This window comes from Cimex lectularius, unplaced genomic scaffold (genome assembly GCF_000648675.2).
Source record: "Cimex lectularius strain Harlan isolate CLEC.00 unplaced genomic scaffold, Clec_2.1 scaffold390, whole genome shotgun sequence".
Lineage (NCBI taxonomy): Eukaryota > Metazoa > Arthropoda > Insecta > Hemiptera > Cimicidae > Cimex > Cimex lectularius.
This window is the reverse complement of record NW_019393001.1, coordinates 235,553-252,802: the sequence shown is the minus strand read 5'-3', so window position 1 is coordinate 252,802 and position 17,250 is coordinate 235,553. Positions and strand designations below refer to the sequence as shown.

General features: G+C 36.3%; 1 protein-coding gene across 2 annotated transcripts in view; it reads left to right on the top strand.

Moving 5' to 3' along the window:
- Positions 1-2,203: 2,203 nt before the first annotated feature.
- LOC106665201 overlaps positions 2,204-17,250 on the top strand; it is a 22,003-nt gene continuing 6,956 nt past the window's right edge. For both annotated transcript variants that reach the window (XM_014391459.2, XM_024229727.1), the window contains exon 1: positions 2,204-2,223. The gene's annotated coding sequence lies outside the window, so the exon portion shown is untranslated. The remainder of the gene's footprint in view (positions 2,224-17,250) is intronic.

The following is a 17,250-nucleotide window of genomic DNA, read 5'->3' as shown; positions in this document are numbered from 1 at the left end:
CGATTCAGCCACACTTCCAGATCTTATAGGAAATTGAACGCTGAGTAAAAAAGATCCTATGAACCTGTGTCCGCAAACCCTTCAGTTCCGAGCTATAGGCAAGAAACCATGAAAAACGACGTTTTTTGACCTTATTCGTGAAATTGTTAGTAAACCGTTAGCTTGACCATAAAACAGCTCGAAACAACATCTGTAGAGGATTAATTTCTGCATCGAATGAGATTAAAACCAGCTTGATCGGCGAAAACTTCATTTTTGGAGATTTTTCGAAGTTAGGAGGTGAAGGGGTACATAAAATTCACAATTTCCGACATTTTCATCAAAAATTAATGTAACTGTTTTCTGATGGGTAAGCCGTTCAAATTTTTCGTACATTATTTCATTCAGTTGGGGGTACCCATCAGAAAACAGTAACAATCGATTTGGGTGCAAAGCAGTAAATTAGCCAAAATTCGAATGTTTCATGAATCGGACTGGGGTTGGTCTAATGTGACGGACAATTCGATCACCAACAAACGAGGTTTGTAACGGAAATTTTTTTGATATGGTGTTCAAGTTGTGAATATTCGATAAAAAATGTCGGAAATGGTGAATTTTGTGTACCCCTTCACCTTCTAACTTCGAAAAATTGCCAAAAATGACGTTTTCAGCCGATCAGGCTGGTTTTAATCCCATTCAACGCAGAAATGTATCCTCTACAGATGTTGTTTCGAGCTGTTTTACGGTCAGGGTAAAGGTTTACTAACAATTTCACGAATAAAGTAAAAAAACGTTGTTTTTCATGGTTTTTTGCCTGTAGCTCGGAACTGAAGTGTTTGCGGACACAGGTTCATAGGATCTTTTTTACTCAGCGTTCAATTTCCTATAAGATCTGGAAGTGTGCTGAATCGATTGGGGCCACTCTGTATATACTGCTGTATGTAGCCATTGGGCCATTTTCTGGATTTATCGTTAGACCTCAAGATATCTGTTTGCGAATAACTATCTATTTCTCTCTGTATATAGATTTTTCTAGTTTTGTTTACGTAATAAACTAGTACTTCTGTGTTTATAGTCTCATAAGTGATGGTCGGTGTTGTAGTATTGTTTAATAAATAAATATGTGTATGTACAAACTTAAGTTAATTAACATGGAGTAATTACAATCTTAATGGAAAAAAATGGTATAAAGTATTTCAAAATAAGGGAAAACCAGACTCCACGTATTCGAATTTTATCTTCTCATCCTAGTGTACTGTTTAGTCAGTAAAGTTGCCAGTCCGTTTTACGTATAAGAAAGAAAATAGAAGGGAACCGTCGTGAACGAAAATAGTTTATATGTATGAGGGATAAGAGACCATTCAGCTTATTTGCGGAGATGGAAAACTCCCTGAATCGCGGAGGCATTTTGCCAAAATGGGATTAGTTTGGCGCCTCCTCACACCTCTTCATTAAAAAACAAGGAAAACTTCACGACATGGTCTCTAAATAATATAGAAACATTCCTACCATCTAGACTCCCTTCATTCTGGTCGAAGCAGATCGATAATCATGAGTATTAGGAGCGGTCGTTACTCCGGTGAGGTTGAGCGAGCAAAACTTGATTTCATTCAAAACAACTTTGCTACCGGCGAAAAAGTACTAATAACATTAGTAGGACTTCTTTTGACCAAACCGAACAATAATAATCAACAAAACCACTGTATAAATTAATTATCTATCTGCTCGTAGTCAAACTCGATAAAAGATAAATAATAAAATTATGACAAATTTACCGTTTAGGGCATAAAAATTATCAACCGTCAGGAAAGCCTTTTCGAGGATATCAAACTTTTCATTTTCTTTCTGGGATATCGGTTTTATAAATAATTCACACATCCAAATTTTATTCTGGTCGCAAATGGATTGCACAGATTAAAAACGTCATCGTTTGACATATTTTTTTGGCTATTGTTTACGACTCGGCCATAAAAAGTTTCGATTATAGCTTTCGAATTAATTTCTTCTATGATTAATTTGTCCTTGTTGATTATTTAATTGTCAATAAATTAATCATATTTGGCTCGTATTATATTTAAATTAAAAAAACATTACTTTAAGTGGAAGAGTGTTTAATTATCATACAAAAATAGAAATTACCTATGTCACGTGCTAAAAATAAGTTCTACCAAAAACATAAAACGCTCAAAAATCTATTATAATGGAGTTTTCTTTTAAATTCATTATTCATATCACAGAAATGGGGTAAGTAAAAATATGCCTATGATGCTTAACTGCATGTTTTCTAGTTTACAAATTAAATTCACTAGTTTTCGTGGTCCGCTTGACCAATTAATATCTATCAATAAATTAAGGTTTTTAGTTGAGATAAAAAAGTCAGTGTCATGAGCGGGATTCGAACCCATGACCTTCGGCAAGATACGCCGCTGCTCTACCACTTGAGCTATCGTGACTTCGATCCCTTCGGGCACTAACTTCCCATCTGAACCCCACCTTTCGAATTTGCCCTCCTTTTTGCCATTTTTCAAATGTCGTGTAATCTATTTGATTCTCGGCGACAAATGAAATGGCCACGGAGAGCTTTAGTGAAGATATACTTCGTTTTACTTATTAAATCCATTATATTTCGTGGTCCTCTTGACCAATAAATTATTTTCAATTAATTAAGGTTTTTAGTTGAAATAAAAAAGTTCAAATCCCGCTCGTGACACTGACTTTTTTATCTCAACTAAAGACCTTAATAAAATGAATTACATATTAACGTTTTAACAGAAAGTTAAGGAGGAAAAATATTCCGACTTCCGTTTTGGATACCAGGCTTCCTTGTCCAGGCCTTGTCCTGTTCTAAAATTCATTGTATATTTTACTCAAAACATTAATATCAGTTTTTAAATTGCACGAATTCCTATCCTGGTAATTAAATCAACTCTTTCACATGGCGGCGACTGTATTTTTCTCTGTGGTCATGATATTGACTTTACCAAAACCATGACTTTTAGTATGTTTATGTTTCGATAACGCAGTTCCAGGATTGAGTATCTGTGAGCCAAAATGAAATAAAAAATTGTATTATTTTATTAAACGTTATCTGTCTCTGTAGTGCCCTGAGGAAGACAATAAAAATGGTCGAAAGCTTGGCGTTGAAAAAAGTACTATTTGTAGTAATAAGTGATCCAATTTTATTTTATTTACGTTCACACTGAGTGCTCAATAAAATACGTAATCCGCCAAAATGTTAGTCGAAAGAAAACCATTAATCGGTCATACGTTTTGAGAAGTGTTTACCCTTAACGGGAACAAGGGACCGAATCAAAACAAAAGTTCTGAATTGTACCCTTTGAATGGGTGCTTTAGAATCTTAGACGCAGTTTTATTGTACGCAACACGACAATACCTTTCTGTATGAATGGATCTTGAGTAGAAAGGATTGATTTTATTAGTTCTCGAACGTTCATAATAAATGATGTTTCACCTTGGAGTGTTTTCTGAAACCATCACTCTCCCCTGAATATCGATTGGTACGTCAAAGCTGAAAATCCATCTGCCGAATTATTCTTTTATACTTGATTCGTATATTCTGTAGGGATGTGTTTTAAGGTTGCATCGTTTTGTTCTTTTCTTTTAAACAATTCGCGGGTGCGTCACGTGAAAAAAAAAATAAAAAAACACCCGTCAGAGACAGCGCCATTACGGAGAAAGAGAGAGTACCACGGCCAATGGGAAAACTGGGACAGACGATTTGTAATGGACGGAGGGACGTACCAAGCTTGCGTTTTGTCGCAATAGTGAATAATGGGCCTTTGGCCATAGTCGAGCTAAGCGAACAACCAACGTTCAGCTCACATGAATCAGCGCCTCCATAAGGGCCAGTGGTAACAAGGACTTGAATGTTCCCTATTATAAAATTCATTCCATTTATAAAACTATTAAAATTCCATAGACTTAAAATGCACATTCTTTCTTTAATTAGGAAGGGTGACACATCAAATTTGTGGACCACAAGAGAAAATGACGAATTGTAGGATGTTCCTCTAAAATCTGCATCCGGTTAGCTTTCTACAACCTCGGAACAAGAATAAACCTTTGGAATAGTAACAATCAAAAAACATAAATAATTTAATATATTTTACAATAAAGATGGAGAATTGGGGTCAGAAAGGATCGAAGTCACGATAGCTCAAGTGGTACAGCAGCGGCGTATTTAGCGGAAGGTCGTGGGTTCGAATCCCGCTCATGACGCTGACTTTTTATCTCAACCAAAAACCTTACATAAAAAAGAAAATGAAAATTCTTGCTATATGAGGAAATAATACACTCAAAGACAACAAAATCGGATACTCGTATTGTTTATTTCAAACTATATGTATTTATATCGTTACACCATACTTCCCAATTAAACAAGATCAAAAAATCATGAGTTTTCATAATCATACAATTATGATCATTTGAAAGAAAATTCAACAAAACAAGGTAAAATTATTTAGTGATAACTAACAATTTATAATTATTCAGGAATCGTGAGATGCGACTGGCACTCTCAACACGACACGCAAGAATGGCACAATTACTCAGAAGATAAACACTTTGAGCCCTGAAGATGATCTCAATAAAGATCGAAACGTTGGCACCATAAAGAAAATGTTTTTCTAAACCTCCGTCACATCAGATCGCATCTCACCATCTCCAGATAATCATTAATTAACGGTCACTAAACACCACACACATCTACCTAATAGTTTATTTTCGAGAATAAATCTATTCAGTTTTCGTTTCTTGCAACAATGCAAAAAAAGTTTTTAAATACTTTGATTGAATATAAATTAAAAAAATATTTTTGCCTTGTATAAATTCACTTTTTCCACATCCTACATGTATTTGTTAAATTTAAACAATGTTTGTAAATCCCAGGCCCTGAAGATGATCTCAATAAAGATCGAAACGTTGTCACGATAAAGAAAATGTTTTTCTGAACCCTACATCACACCAGACCGCATCTCACGATTCCTGAATAATTATCGATTAACGGCCACTAATCACCACACATTTCTAACAATTTATTTCGAGGTTTTACTCTTAATAACGCGTATTACCTCATCAGGCCTCCCGGAGAGCCTAAGCATCCTAGGCATTGAGTAAATAAGAGACGGAATTTCGTCTGGAGAAACAGAATCCATTTTTTAACAAGAACGGTTTGAAGCTGTTCGACGCTTATGATGATTATTATTTTATTCGTGCCAAGAGAACTGGCCAGGTCATTGTAATCAAGGTCAGTAATCCCCATATCCTAAAGTAAGGTCAACCGAGCTACGTGCAATCGAACATCATCATATATTAACACGAAGTTGTCCCCAATTAAATGGAGCGAATGGGACGACAGCTTCCAGAATAACATCTTCAACATACTTAAGAGCAGTCACAGGTTCGTACTATGATAATCAGTTCGGTACGGGGATGGACGTTGATTCCACACCCCATACCATAACTGAATGTCTTTGAAGAGGCTACGATTCACGCATGGCAGCTTTATTCTCGTCTTCTCCCATGGTCCCGGTCATCTGATTGCCACAAACCGACCTGGCATTCATCAGTGAAGATAAGAGCCATCATTGATCAAGTGTCCAAGTGAGATGATGATTTTAATTACTTTTAGAATGATTGTAAAGTTTTCCCAAATCTAAAATGTAGGTTTTCATAAATCAAGACGGGAGATTCTGGCCTCAACCCGGGTACTAAACGACTACTTAAATGTTACTAACAAATCAAAAGAAATTTACTCAACTTGGTCGAATATTTTACTTTTTAAGTACTAATCAATCTTTATAAAAAAATATCATCCAGAAGAAAACTTCAACATGTATTTCTTTATGCAGGAACCATAGAAACACATTTTGTTTGAAATCTGAAAAGCTTAGAGACAGAATATTATTAAGTTTGACAGAAAAGTTAAACAATAAGACCTAATCAATCAATTTTTGTTCTAAATCAATAGCGGATAATTCCGGCCCAATCATAAGTTTAAAATAATGATAATAATTATTCGGAAATGGTGAGATGCGGTCTGGTGTGATGTAGGTTTCAGAAAAACATTTTCTTTATCGTGTCAACGTTCCGGCCTTTATTGAGATCATCTTCAGGGCCTGGGATTTACAAACATTGTTTAAATTTAACAAAACAATGTAGGATGTGGAAAAAAGTGAATGTATACAATGCAAAAAATATTTTTTATATTCAATCAAAGTATTTCTACTCACTTTGAGAATCGGGAATCACTCGAAGTGAGTAAAAATACTTTGATTGAATGTAAAAAATATTTTTTGCATTGTATAAATTCACTTTTTTCCACATCCTACATGTTTTGGTTAAATTTAAACAATGTTTGTAATCCCAGGCTCTGAAGATGATCTCAATGAAGATCGAAACGTTGACACGATAAAGAAAATGTTTTTCTGAAACCTACATCACACCAGACCGCATCTCACGATTTCCGAATAATTATCGACTAACGGTCACTAATCACCACACATTTCTACACGAGAATAATAATAATAATATATATATTAATAGAATGATATATATAATAATAATGATAAAATAATAATGTGTATTGCTTGTTAAGAAGAGTCCTTAAATTTATTCCTTAAATATCTGATATCTGAATAACCAGAATTGACGAAACTTGGCAAATGATCAAAAGGTTTATTGCCTGATCTACCTTCAAAATCTTGTTGAAATCGGCTTGGAGAAATCCGATCACGTGACCCAATGGCGTAATTATTTGTTTATTGTTTAAACCAGGTGAGAGTACAAAATACATCTTCCTCATCCTGCAGACTCTATGAAGAAATCTCGTAATTTAGTTTATCTCTATTTCAATTTTCTAAGAAACAACGTTTAATTCTACATTCAAGGATTTAAGTTGATAAAGTCACACGGGAAAACCGTTCGTTTCGACCTCTTCTCATTAGAGTCAAGGGCTGATTTTTATTTTATGGCATATGGCCGATGTATCTGAGAAGCAGGTTACGTTAAAGACGACTTCGTCCTTCCTCTTCCACCTAGAACTATAATTGCCTCGATCTGTTAACATGGTCTTGCCACCCGGTTTCTCGTGTTGTGGGAGCAGCCCCGCGTCGATGTACCCAAACCAAATACGGCCGCGGTAGCCTGTCAAACACTATAATAAAAAAAAATTAACAAGGGTATAATTAATCCTCGGGAATGGGGAAGACTGGAAAATTTATATTCCGCTGGGCTACGAGGGTTCATCGGTCGATTTCTCTTCGGAAAGACAAGAATGAAACAATTTAATAAAAACGGTGGATCAATATTACTAGAAAAAGGTGATTTCATAACGCTCCAGACAAAATGGATGCTTACAATAATAATTTAGTGCAACATCACATCGCTTAGAGCCTTTTTATTACTTTGTATTTATTAAGTTTTTAATAAAAATACCTAATTTTTAATAACATAAACATCTTTCGAACGATTTTTCTTCATATTTGTCTCACAAATTTTTTTCTCGCCGGCGGTCTGTCAATCAGTCTGTCTNCCTCCTCACTCACTCCCTCTCTCTCCTCACTATCTCTCTCTCTCTCTATTTCTCCCCCCTCACACTCACTCAATCTCTCTACCTCTCTCTCTCGTTCTCCCCCTCACACTCACTCAATCTCTCTCCTCTCTCTCACCCTCTCTCCTCTCTCTCCTCTCTCTCACCCTCTCTCCTCTCTCTACCTCCTCACTCACTCCCTCTCTCTCCTCACTATCTCTCTCTCTCTCTCTCTCTCTCTCTCTCTCTCTCTCTCTACTCTCATTTTTATTTTGTATTGAAGTATGATTTTCATGTTCTTTATGTAAATACGTTATATAATTGTCCTATTCTATTTTATTGTTTGCATATCGTAATTAAATGCAAATAAAAATGGCAGAAAAAATATTTAGACATTCACAAAGGGCAAACTTTTAAAATAGCCAATATTATAATCAGATTTGACAAACATTAACTCATAATTAATAATTAATAGCTACAAAGAAAAAACACCTCTTCACAAAAACAGGAGTTACTTAATTTTTATTTTTTAAACTTATCTTTAATATAAATTAGCCAATTAATAATGGTCAATAATTCTTATATGCCAATAGTTTTTTATTTTTTATTTTATTTTATATTTATTTTTCGGTCGGCTAGCTGCTTGGGCTATTGCCAGCACCTCACATTTCTTCCATCTCACGTTTTAAAAATTTATTTTTTTTATTTATTTATATTTTTTTTAAGTTAGCTTTTCTGTAGAAAGTCTGGCATCTTTCTGGTTGTGTTCTGGGACGTTATTTCTACATTTTAGCTCTCCCACACGTGGTGAAAAGGCTCTGAAACTATCTCATTCACTAACATACAATCCTAGCCAAGCCTATATGCGGGTTTCAGAGTACTCGATATTCTTCTGAATACCCGCCCTCGTTCACGCTAATAATTACATCCATACATTATGTACAATTAAAATTACAATTAATCTAAAATATTAACCTAGGTTGGTGGGTTTATGGGGTACTCGATATTCCACCACAGAACCCATGCATACACTACTATCGCACTAATAAATACATTCACTCAAACCGTAACCAATCATTCTGTATTTACAAATAAAATAAATGCAAAACCACTGGCGCATTTAATATTACAGCAGTGCCTCCGCCCATTCACTCTAAAAGATATTTTAGCCTAATACTAACCTAAATCGGTGAGTCTGTGGAGTACTCTATATTCCTGCACTACCCACCCATACACACTCACTTTCGCGCCAATAAATACATTCATTCTACCCAAAACACACAAAGAGATATCTATCCTAGTTTGGTGGGTCTGTGGTGTACTAGATATTCCGTCCACCACCCACCCATACACTCACACATTCTCGCCAATAAATACACTCACTTTAGGAAGGGAAAACGAAACTACGTGATGCGAATAGTAAATTGTTAAAACGTGTACAGTTAGTAGTTTCAAGTCAATTAAGCCAATATAATTCAATGCTGTCCTTAAATAAATACTAAAATGGTCATCTAATCGAAACTAATGTTAATCGTTTAAATTTGACAATTTAACATATATATACATTTTTTAATGTATTTAGTAAAATATATAAAAAAATTAATACTTTTGTTTTTTTGAAATATTATTTGTCAGACTGTCTATAGCGTACCGAATGTGATATATAGTGTAATTTCCATAATTATACATGTGATCGAAGTGTGTTGATATTTCGCTTTCTACTCAATTTTACCATCCGGATAACTTACAGTAACGTGAAGAGCTCTTTCTATTGGCTTAAGATTTATATCATTCATTAGAAATAAGTATAATCTATGATCCGTCTATTGATCGATTGATGTCACGCAATGTGCAGTATGTTTTTTAGATTAGTTCGTTGTTGTTTATTACGTTTCGTGAACATTTCGTACTAATGATGAGTGTATGATTGACCCTTATCAGTAATGCACTACTATTCCATCTAATTTTCTGGTCCGAGCACTAAAATCCTCAGTCTAAATGTAATTTTTATGCAGGTTATTTTTTTTAACATTAAATAATTTCTATTGGAGAAAATTGCAAAGTGTTGGACTCATGAGGTTCATGATGATGACCGTTTGTTATTTGGCAAAGTGTGGATAATTTAAGACTCGACTTGCAGTTTTGTACAATTGGTTCGCCCATGATCTTGATATTTTTTTAAATTCCCTAGCAGCTCAGACAACCAAGTCTAAAGCCGTCTTCTGTCCGTTATAATTCGCCAAAAAATGTTTATTTTTATAACTATGACAACCAATGGAGAAATTTAGGTGTGTTCGACATCTAACCTAACCGGTAATTAATTTATCAACATATACATTCAACACAATAAATTATAAACAAAGATTACATTGACCTTGCAATCTTTGATACATTTGTGTATAAAAGGGCTTAGTTTTCTAAACTTGCGTGAGTAAAAGACGAGCACTTCGCAAAACAGTCGGCCGATATGAATCATTACTCGCCAGTCATGATTGTTGTTTGAAGTACGTGCAGTTGTTTGAGAATAACACGAAACAATTTTCGATTGATAGATTTGGACGTATCAACGATGAAATGAGAACAAAACAGGTCTTTCTTCTTTCTCATGAGGCACATGTATATTTATATATACCTTTAACTACTTCTCTTTCCCTCTTTTTGTTCGTTTTTACTTGCACTCTCTTCTATGGTAATAATCTATTCATAAAATAATCAAAATTCAATCAAACTAGGAGTCATCAGTCGAGGCTCATTAAAAATGTACTGGGGATTCCGTTCCCGAGAACTCATCGTCAACAAGATAAGAGGATCTTTAGCCTCCGCACCTGGCCTATTTGGCCTTATCGGACGTTTTGATTCTCAAGATGAGAGCTAACGCACCTCCGCATACGACGGAATGGTGTTACCGTCGCAGCATTGGTGTAGAGGCGCCCCAGCCCATAAGGGCCGAGAAAACCTCGCTCTCCGCTTATCCACTCCGAATGGTCAGGCCCGCATTGTGCATCGGGTCGTATGCCGCACGCAAAGAGCTAACAGGCCGAAATACATCAGCCTGTTCTCCCGCATACTCCCTAAATAGAGAAGGCCATTCTATCTTCCTGAGTATAGGAGCTCCCCTAGCCTAGAAACTTCGGGAACGCCCCGGCAGCGGTTTAATTTAAAGTGGAATTGCTAACCACACCCTAGATGAGCACCGCCTACGGTAAATTCTCTTATCGAGCTCAGCCTACACCTGCCATGCGCATTCGAGGGACGCCATAGGCTCAGCCTAGGTGGTCCGCTCCTTCGCTTCCCCAAGGGTACCACGCCGGTCATACGCACAATAATGCAAAGCATACTCGAGTCAGAGACACCGATTCACTTCCCGTTTCCGTTCGCTTACTCACGCATTCGAGGGACTATTCAACATGATCATCGCGTCCTCAACACTTACACGCTGTCGTCCGGTCTCAACGTCTCCCGTGAGGCCGAGGGTAATTACGCTGGCCATACGCAAGCTTCACGAAGGTCACAGATAGAAGACGGCCTCTGTCTAAGTTCCCGCCAGGGGCGTCACCACGCGCCACCACGAATCCATTCTCAGTGTAACTAGGGCTGAATTTGGAATGTTTAGTTACCCCGTGGTACAGATGGCCATATACCCTCCCCCGTCTATGCACACAGGATCTAGTGCACTGGCCCTCGTATTACTCTGCTAAGACACCCGCCGCCCATGCCGACCCTAGGCCGACACAAGTACAGCTTGTGCTTTAGAGAGGTTGCCACGCCCTCTGGGCTGCACCTTTATTTTGTGCCCGGATACCCCCCCTTGCAACCAAGGGTTGGGAGGGGTCACAGGATAGAATGAAGGAACTCGGATTGCGAAAAAGGGCCATGGATGAGAACACGAGGTGAGCCGTTTCGGGGTCTCGAGTCTCAAACCACACTGTACCACCCGTCGTCATCGTAGTTCCACACATAGTGGGCCACGACTCCCAGGGTGGGTGAAATAACAACCTGGAAATTCATCTAAATAAAAACGTAAATGTTTCAGAAAAGCTTAAATAACCTAAGCCACATTAAGAGATATCCAAAAATAAGAAGGAAAACACGCAGCAAATATAAGCTCTTTCTACCTGTGACCTTTCTTCTATTTTTCACCCTCATGCTTTTAGAATCTCTTTCAAGGCTCTCTCTCTCTCTCTCTCTCTCTCTCTCTCTCTCTCTCTCTCTCTCTCTCTNTCTCTCTCTATCTCTATCTCTATCTCGCTCTGCCTTTCTCTCTTTCATGTTTGTTTTTCCAAAAATATGGAACGAGAAAATGAAATTTTATTGGGAGATAGTGCCTTTTCGGCCAAATTTACGTTATGCTATTTACTTTTAGTGAAGATGAAAATCATGGGCCCGATGTAGTATTTGTTCGCCGTGTTTAAATTATTAATTTATGATAAGTTATTGGTTACAGTGAATTAATTTACTTACAATACCCATCTGCACATAAAGGAGTCGCTTGGCCATGGCGGAGCTGTGACAACCTGCTAATAATAAATAATCTAACAAGATACAATCTTTTGTATAGAATAATATTAACTACAATTTTGCTCATCTTCAGCAATATTAATTATTTTTAAATTCACAATTCGATTATTTATGAAAATAATATTATTTTGTTTTATAAGTGAAAACTTCTACTTGAAATTAAGTTTTTTTATATTCTATATTATAATTATTTATTTATTGAGGTTAGTATCTTTAAGTAAGTTAAGCCTTACAAGCATTAAATAGAAATACCACTTGAATTGTTATTTAATTACTTATACATTAGTGTACAGTATGAAATTATTTTCCTTCTGCCATCATCAGAAATTTTCAATCAAAACATCCAGAATCATTGTAATTTTTCTCTCCAGTATATGATTTAACAGTTTAAAGATATTTCACAGGATAGAAAAGTATTAACATTAAGGAGCTTTATTTGTTCTAATATAACAAGCGAAAAGTAACAACGAATCGAAACTGGCTAACAAAAGTCAAAAATGTCTAGTAACATTCAATTTGATGTAACACACAAAAATAGTCGATTTTGGTATCAGTAGTGGCATAAACGAAATTTCCAAAAAGTCCAATATTTTCTTATATTTATGTACTGTTACTTTTGTAAATTAACAAGACTTTTTTAGATCAAGAATTTGGGCAGGATGAAGATAATTAGTCAAAACGTTTTTGAGTGTTTTCCCAAAGACAATTTTGAATATTGATTATGTTGAATTATTTAGATTTTATTTATGAAAATTGAATCTTAAAATAACTGTTTTCTGTCCACAATAAATTCACATTTCTGAAAATATTTTCTAGTATTGTCACTGTCCAAAATAGAACAAATGTTTTTGTTTTTAAATTTGAATAAAAAATGACAAGTTGTGTTGTACAAAGATTACACCATCTAGAGCAATGCTTTTTTTTCAAAAAAAAAATATAAGCTTATATAATAATTTATATTTTTTAATAGCAAAAGTCTAACTATCGTTTTTGAAAGTTTCTACAACCACATCAACTTTCATATGTAATAAAATTATGCACTGCACCGCTTGGGCAGTTTTTTCATCACGATAAATATCCTGATTTGCATAATTTTGCGAAGGTAGATTTTCAAAAACCTTCTAGATGAATACAAACATTTCTTTAGTACATTTGCCGTTTTGGAGGATATAAAACCAACCGTCTGGATTGATTTACAACTTGACATTGATATAAGGAGTGTTCACTCTTTTTTCCACCACAGTACCTACTCGGCGAAGATGGAGATATCAGTCCGGGCGAACTTATGGTCGCTTGGCGTCAAGCAGTCTTCCGATCCCCGGAAAGGAAGTCGGAAGCCGGACCAGAAATAGGACATCCGTCGGCAAACCCTCTCGAATCTATGAGTGAACCGTTAACGTACATATTCCGAGTGGACTGTCTGGGAAAGTCAACCTTCCCACGGCCTTCATTTGCGACAAGTCCTCAATGGAGAAGAAGCAATTAACATCGGCTGTTAGCCTGTTTGGCAGACTGGGCGGCGGCGACAACTTCCTCCGGCTCCACCTTAACCGCCTTTCCTATATTTGAAAATCGTACTACCAACCGGTTGCCAAGGTTGTCGACTATTGATTTAAACCCATATTTGTCTTTCCGGTACCTTTATATGGCCGCATAATTCTCTAATTTGATAATTCTATTATTCGTTAAAAATAGAACATTGTATCTCACTTTTTACTCTTCAGTGCGTTTTTCTACTCCGCTTCATAAATCCAACCTTATTAATTCGCAGTTGAAGAATTCAATAGATGGATTATCGATAATGATACACGATGAACTTTACCTGGTTTATCGTACTTAAAGATGCATATGCGTTCTGTGGCATTTCCTTCACACTTTCCTCCTTATTTCCTGTATCGACCTTTCAATTACATTCTTTCAATATCATAAAAATACGTTGTTGACAGCTAGGTGCGATATATATTAATGATATGATTCTTATCAGAATTGTCCTTTCTTTCACAATTTCGCTGAAGCATTCCCATCCTCTCATCCTATTCTCCATCTCATCCCACTAACGCCCGGATGTTGGTCTTTACCCTCTTTTAGGTCTAGATTTGAAATCTTTGAAGGAGCGGACATCACCAACTCACTCACCGATATAAAACGGTCCAAAATCTTGCGGTTCGTGAACAAGTCCAAGAGATTTATGCAGGACACGTGAGCCGACCAAGTCCTGGACCTTTTAGGGATGGGGTACGAGTCTACCCAGGCATTTAACCCCTCGGGTCTTGGTCGCCTACCCTACGTAATATATATATATATATATATATATTTTTTTTTTTTATCTTTACCCTCACTGAAGTCATTGTATCTGACTGTCTTTTTGTATTTCTCTCTATTTTTCTCACTCTCTCCCTCTCCTTCTCCCTCTATCTCTCTCTCGCTCTATCACTTTTTCTCTTTGAAACACCCCCTATCACCCGCACACTTTCTTACTTTTTTCATGTACCCCTAATTATGTCATTCTGTTTCTCTTTCTCTCACTTATTCTCTCTCTCTCCCTCTCCCTCACCCTCTCCCTCTATCTCTCTCTCGCTCTATCACTTTTTCTCTTTGAAACACCCCCTATCACCCGCACACTTTCCTACTTTTTTCATGTACTCCTAATTATGTCATTTTGTTTCTCTTTCTCTCACTTATTCTCTCTCTATCTCTCTCTCTATCTCTCTCTCTATCTCTCTCTCTCTATCTCTCTCTATCTCTCTCTCTCCCTCTCCCTCTCCCTCTCCCTCTATCTCTCTCTCTCTCGCTCTATCACTTTTTCTCTTTGAAACACCCCCTATCACCCGCACACTTTCTTACTTTTTTCATGTACCCCAAATTATGTCATTCTGTTTCTCTTTCTTTCTCTATATATATCTATCTATCTATCTATCTGTCTTTATTTTTATAAATCTATCCCTGTCCCACCCACCTCAATATCATCTCAATAGTCGTTGTTTCGATTTTTGTACATCATTCCTTCTATGTACATATATATCGGTATTTGTTCATATATATCAATTAATCAATCAACTGTTCCTTACCTATATCCATTTCACTATCTATATTTACCTCTATGTCTATCTATTTAGATCGTCATCTAGCCCTGTTTGCGGCTTCAATTTCCTGCCTCACATTCTTTTCCGTTGTTAGTACTTACAACGCATTTTTTCAACATTTTCTAAAAAAAAAATAATATTCATGTATATTTCTAACAAAACTGAAGTTTGATATTCCAACTCGTACCTAATTACGGAAATACATGATATCCAGAATCCAGCTAGTCAACACGATCCCTTTAAAATAATCACTGCAATTGCTAATTGGCAAAATCCCGGGGTCAGGTTAATTTTCTATCATTTTCAACCTCCACGCAAAGATTATTAATGATCATTCCAACGGATTAAATTCTTCAAATCCTTTACATTATGTTCAGACTAATTTATACGTATTTAGTCATTTTTTTGATGCCGTCAATCCAGTTGCATCGTTCGATAATTATTTATCGTTGAATAAAATATTTCATTAGTTTTTTACTTGAAGTATTTAAAATGATGATGGCTCAATTTTGAAAGATATTTTTTCTCTAAAACTAGTTCAGTTGTATATTTGTATCCAAAAAGAAATTTCTTCTCTTTCTATGTTCAGTTTATTGTTAATCTATCTCTATATTTTTTTTTTGTATTCTTATTTTTGATATATCCACGACTCTCTCTCTGATGATGATGGTACTCCTAGTGGGATTTTTGTTCCTCAAGCACTGCAGCCTTCTGGTTTATTATATATTCCCAGATTCAGTGCAATCGACTCGATCCTTCTCTTAACAAATATTGGTTATTGACAGTCGTTATTACAATTCTTTCCCTGGGTTTTCGTTTATGCCAGGTTGTCTGTCCGTTGAGCGGTTGCTTCACATTCAAAGTTGGCATAGATGACTGTTTCTTCACCTCACTGAATAACCTACAAATGGGGGTGTTCATTGAATATGCCCATGTTGCGTAGATACGAATCGCCTGATCCTGTCCTTTCATTTGTTTTGGAGCCATCAGTATACTTATACCAGTATACCAGTATACCAACCATATCGTTGCATCTGATGTCCTCCTGAATGCTTGTTCTCCTTTGTAATCTGTTGAGACTTTTTAGGAAGTTGTAAAGAGTGTTTCCCGAACCATCTGTTAGCCCACATTTCAATGAATTTGTTTGATTTTGTTAATTATTATTGTGTTCCCGGAGGGTTTGGTTCCCATCGAATTTTATTGTTTCTGGAGCCTAAATGAACTTTTCATCGCTTATCCTTGTACAAATATTTCCAATGGTAGTAGGCTTCGCAGTGCTTCTAGTACAATTGAAGGGGTTGTTTTCTTTGCCTCTGTGATACATAGGTTTGCCAGTCTTTATATGCTGCATAATGTTTGAGTAAGTTGTTTTTGCTGAGCTTTGAACCACCAAAATAATGAACTATTATTCAGACATCGTGAGATGTGGTCTGGTGTGATGTAGGTTTCAGAAAAACATTTTCTTTGTCGTGCCAACGTTTCGATCTTTATTGAGATCATCTTCAGGGCTCAAAGTGTTTTCTTCTGTATAATTGTGCCATTCTTGCGTGTCGTGTTGAGAGTACTCTACTAATCACCACACATAATGAACTATAGGATACTTTGTGTCAGGCTATACAGGGTGGCCCCAATCGATTCAGCCACACTTCCAGATCTTATAGGAAATTGAACGCTGAGTAAAAAAGATCCTATGAACCTGTGTCCGCAAACCCTTCAGTTCCGAGCTATAGGCAAGAAACCATGAAAAACGACGTTTTTTGACCTTATTCGTGAAATTGTTAGTAAACCGTTAGCTTGACCATAAAACAGCTCGAAACAACATCTGTAGAGGATTAATTTCTGCATCGAATGAGATTAAAACCAGCTTGATCGGCCGAAAATTTCATTTTTGGCGATTTTTGGAAGTTAGGAGGTGAAGGGGTACACAAAATTCACCATTTCTGACATTTTTATATAAAAGAATAAGGAAAAATCCTTTAAATACCCGAAGATATCCCTGGCATACTTTCGACTTGTTCTTAAGCTCTTCCCTTTGTTTAAATGATTATTGGTCTATTTCCATATTTTTATTCCTTTTCAGATTGATAATTTTGTCGATCCCCGATTAACGCAATCTGGACT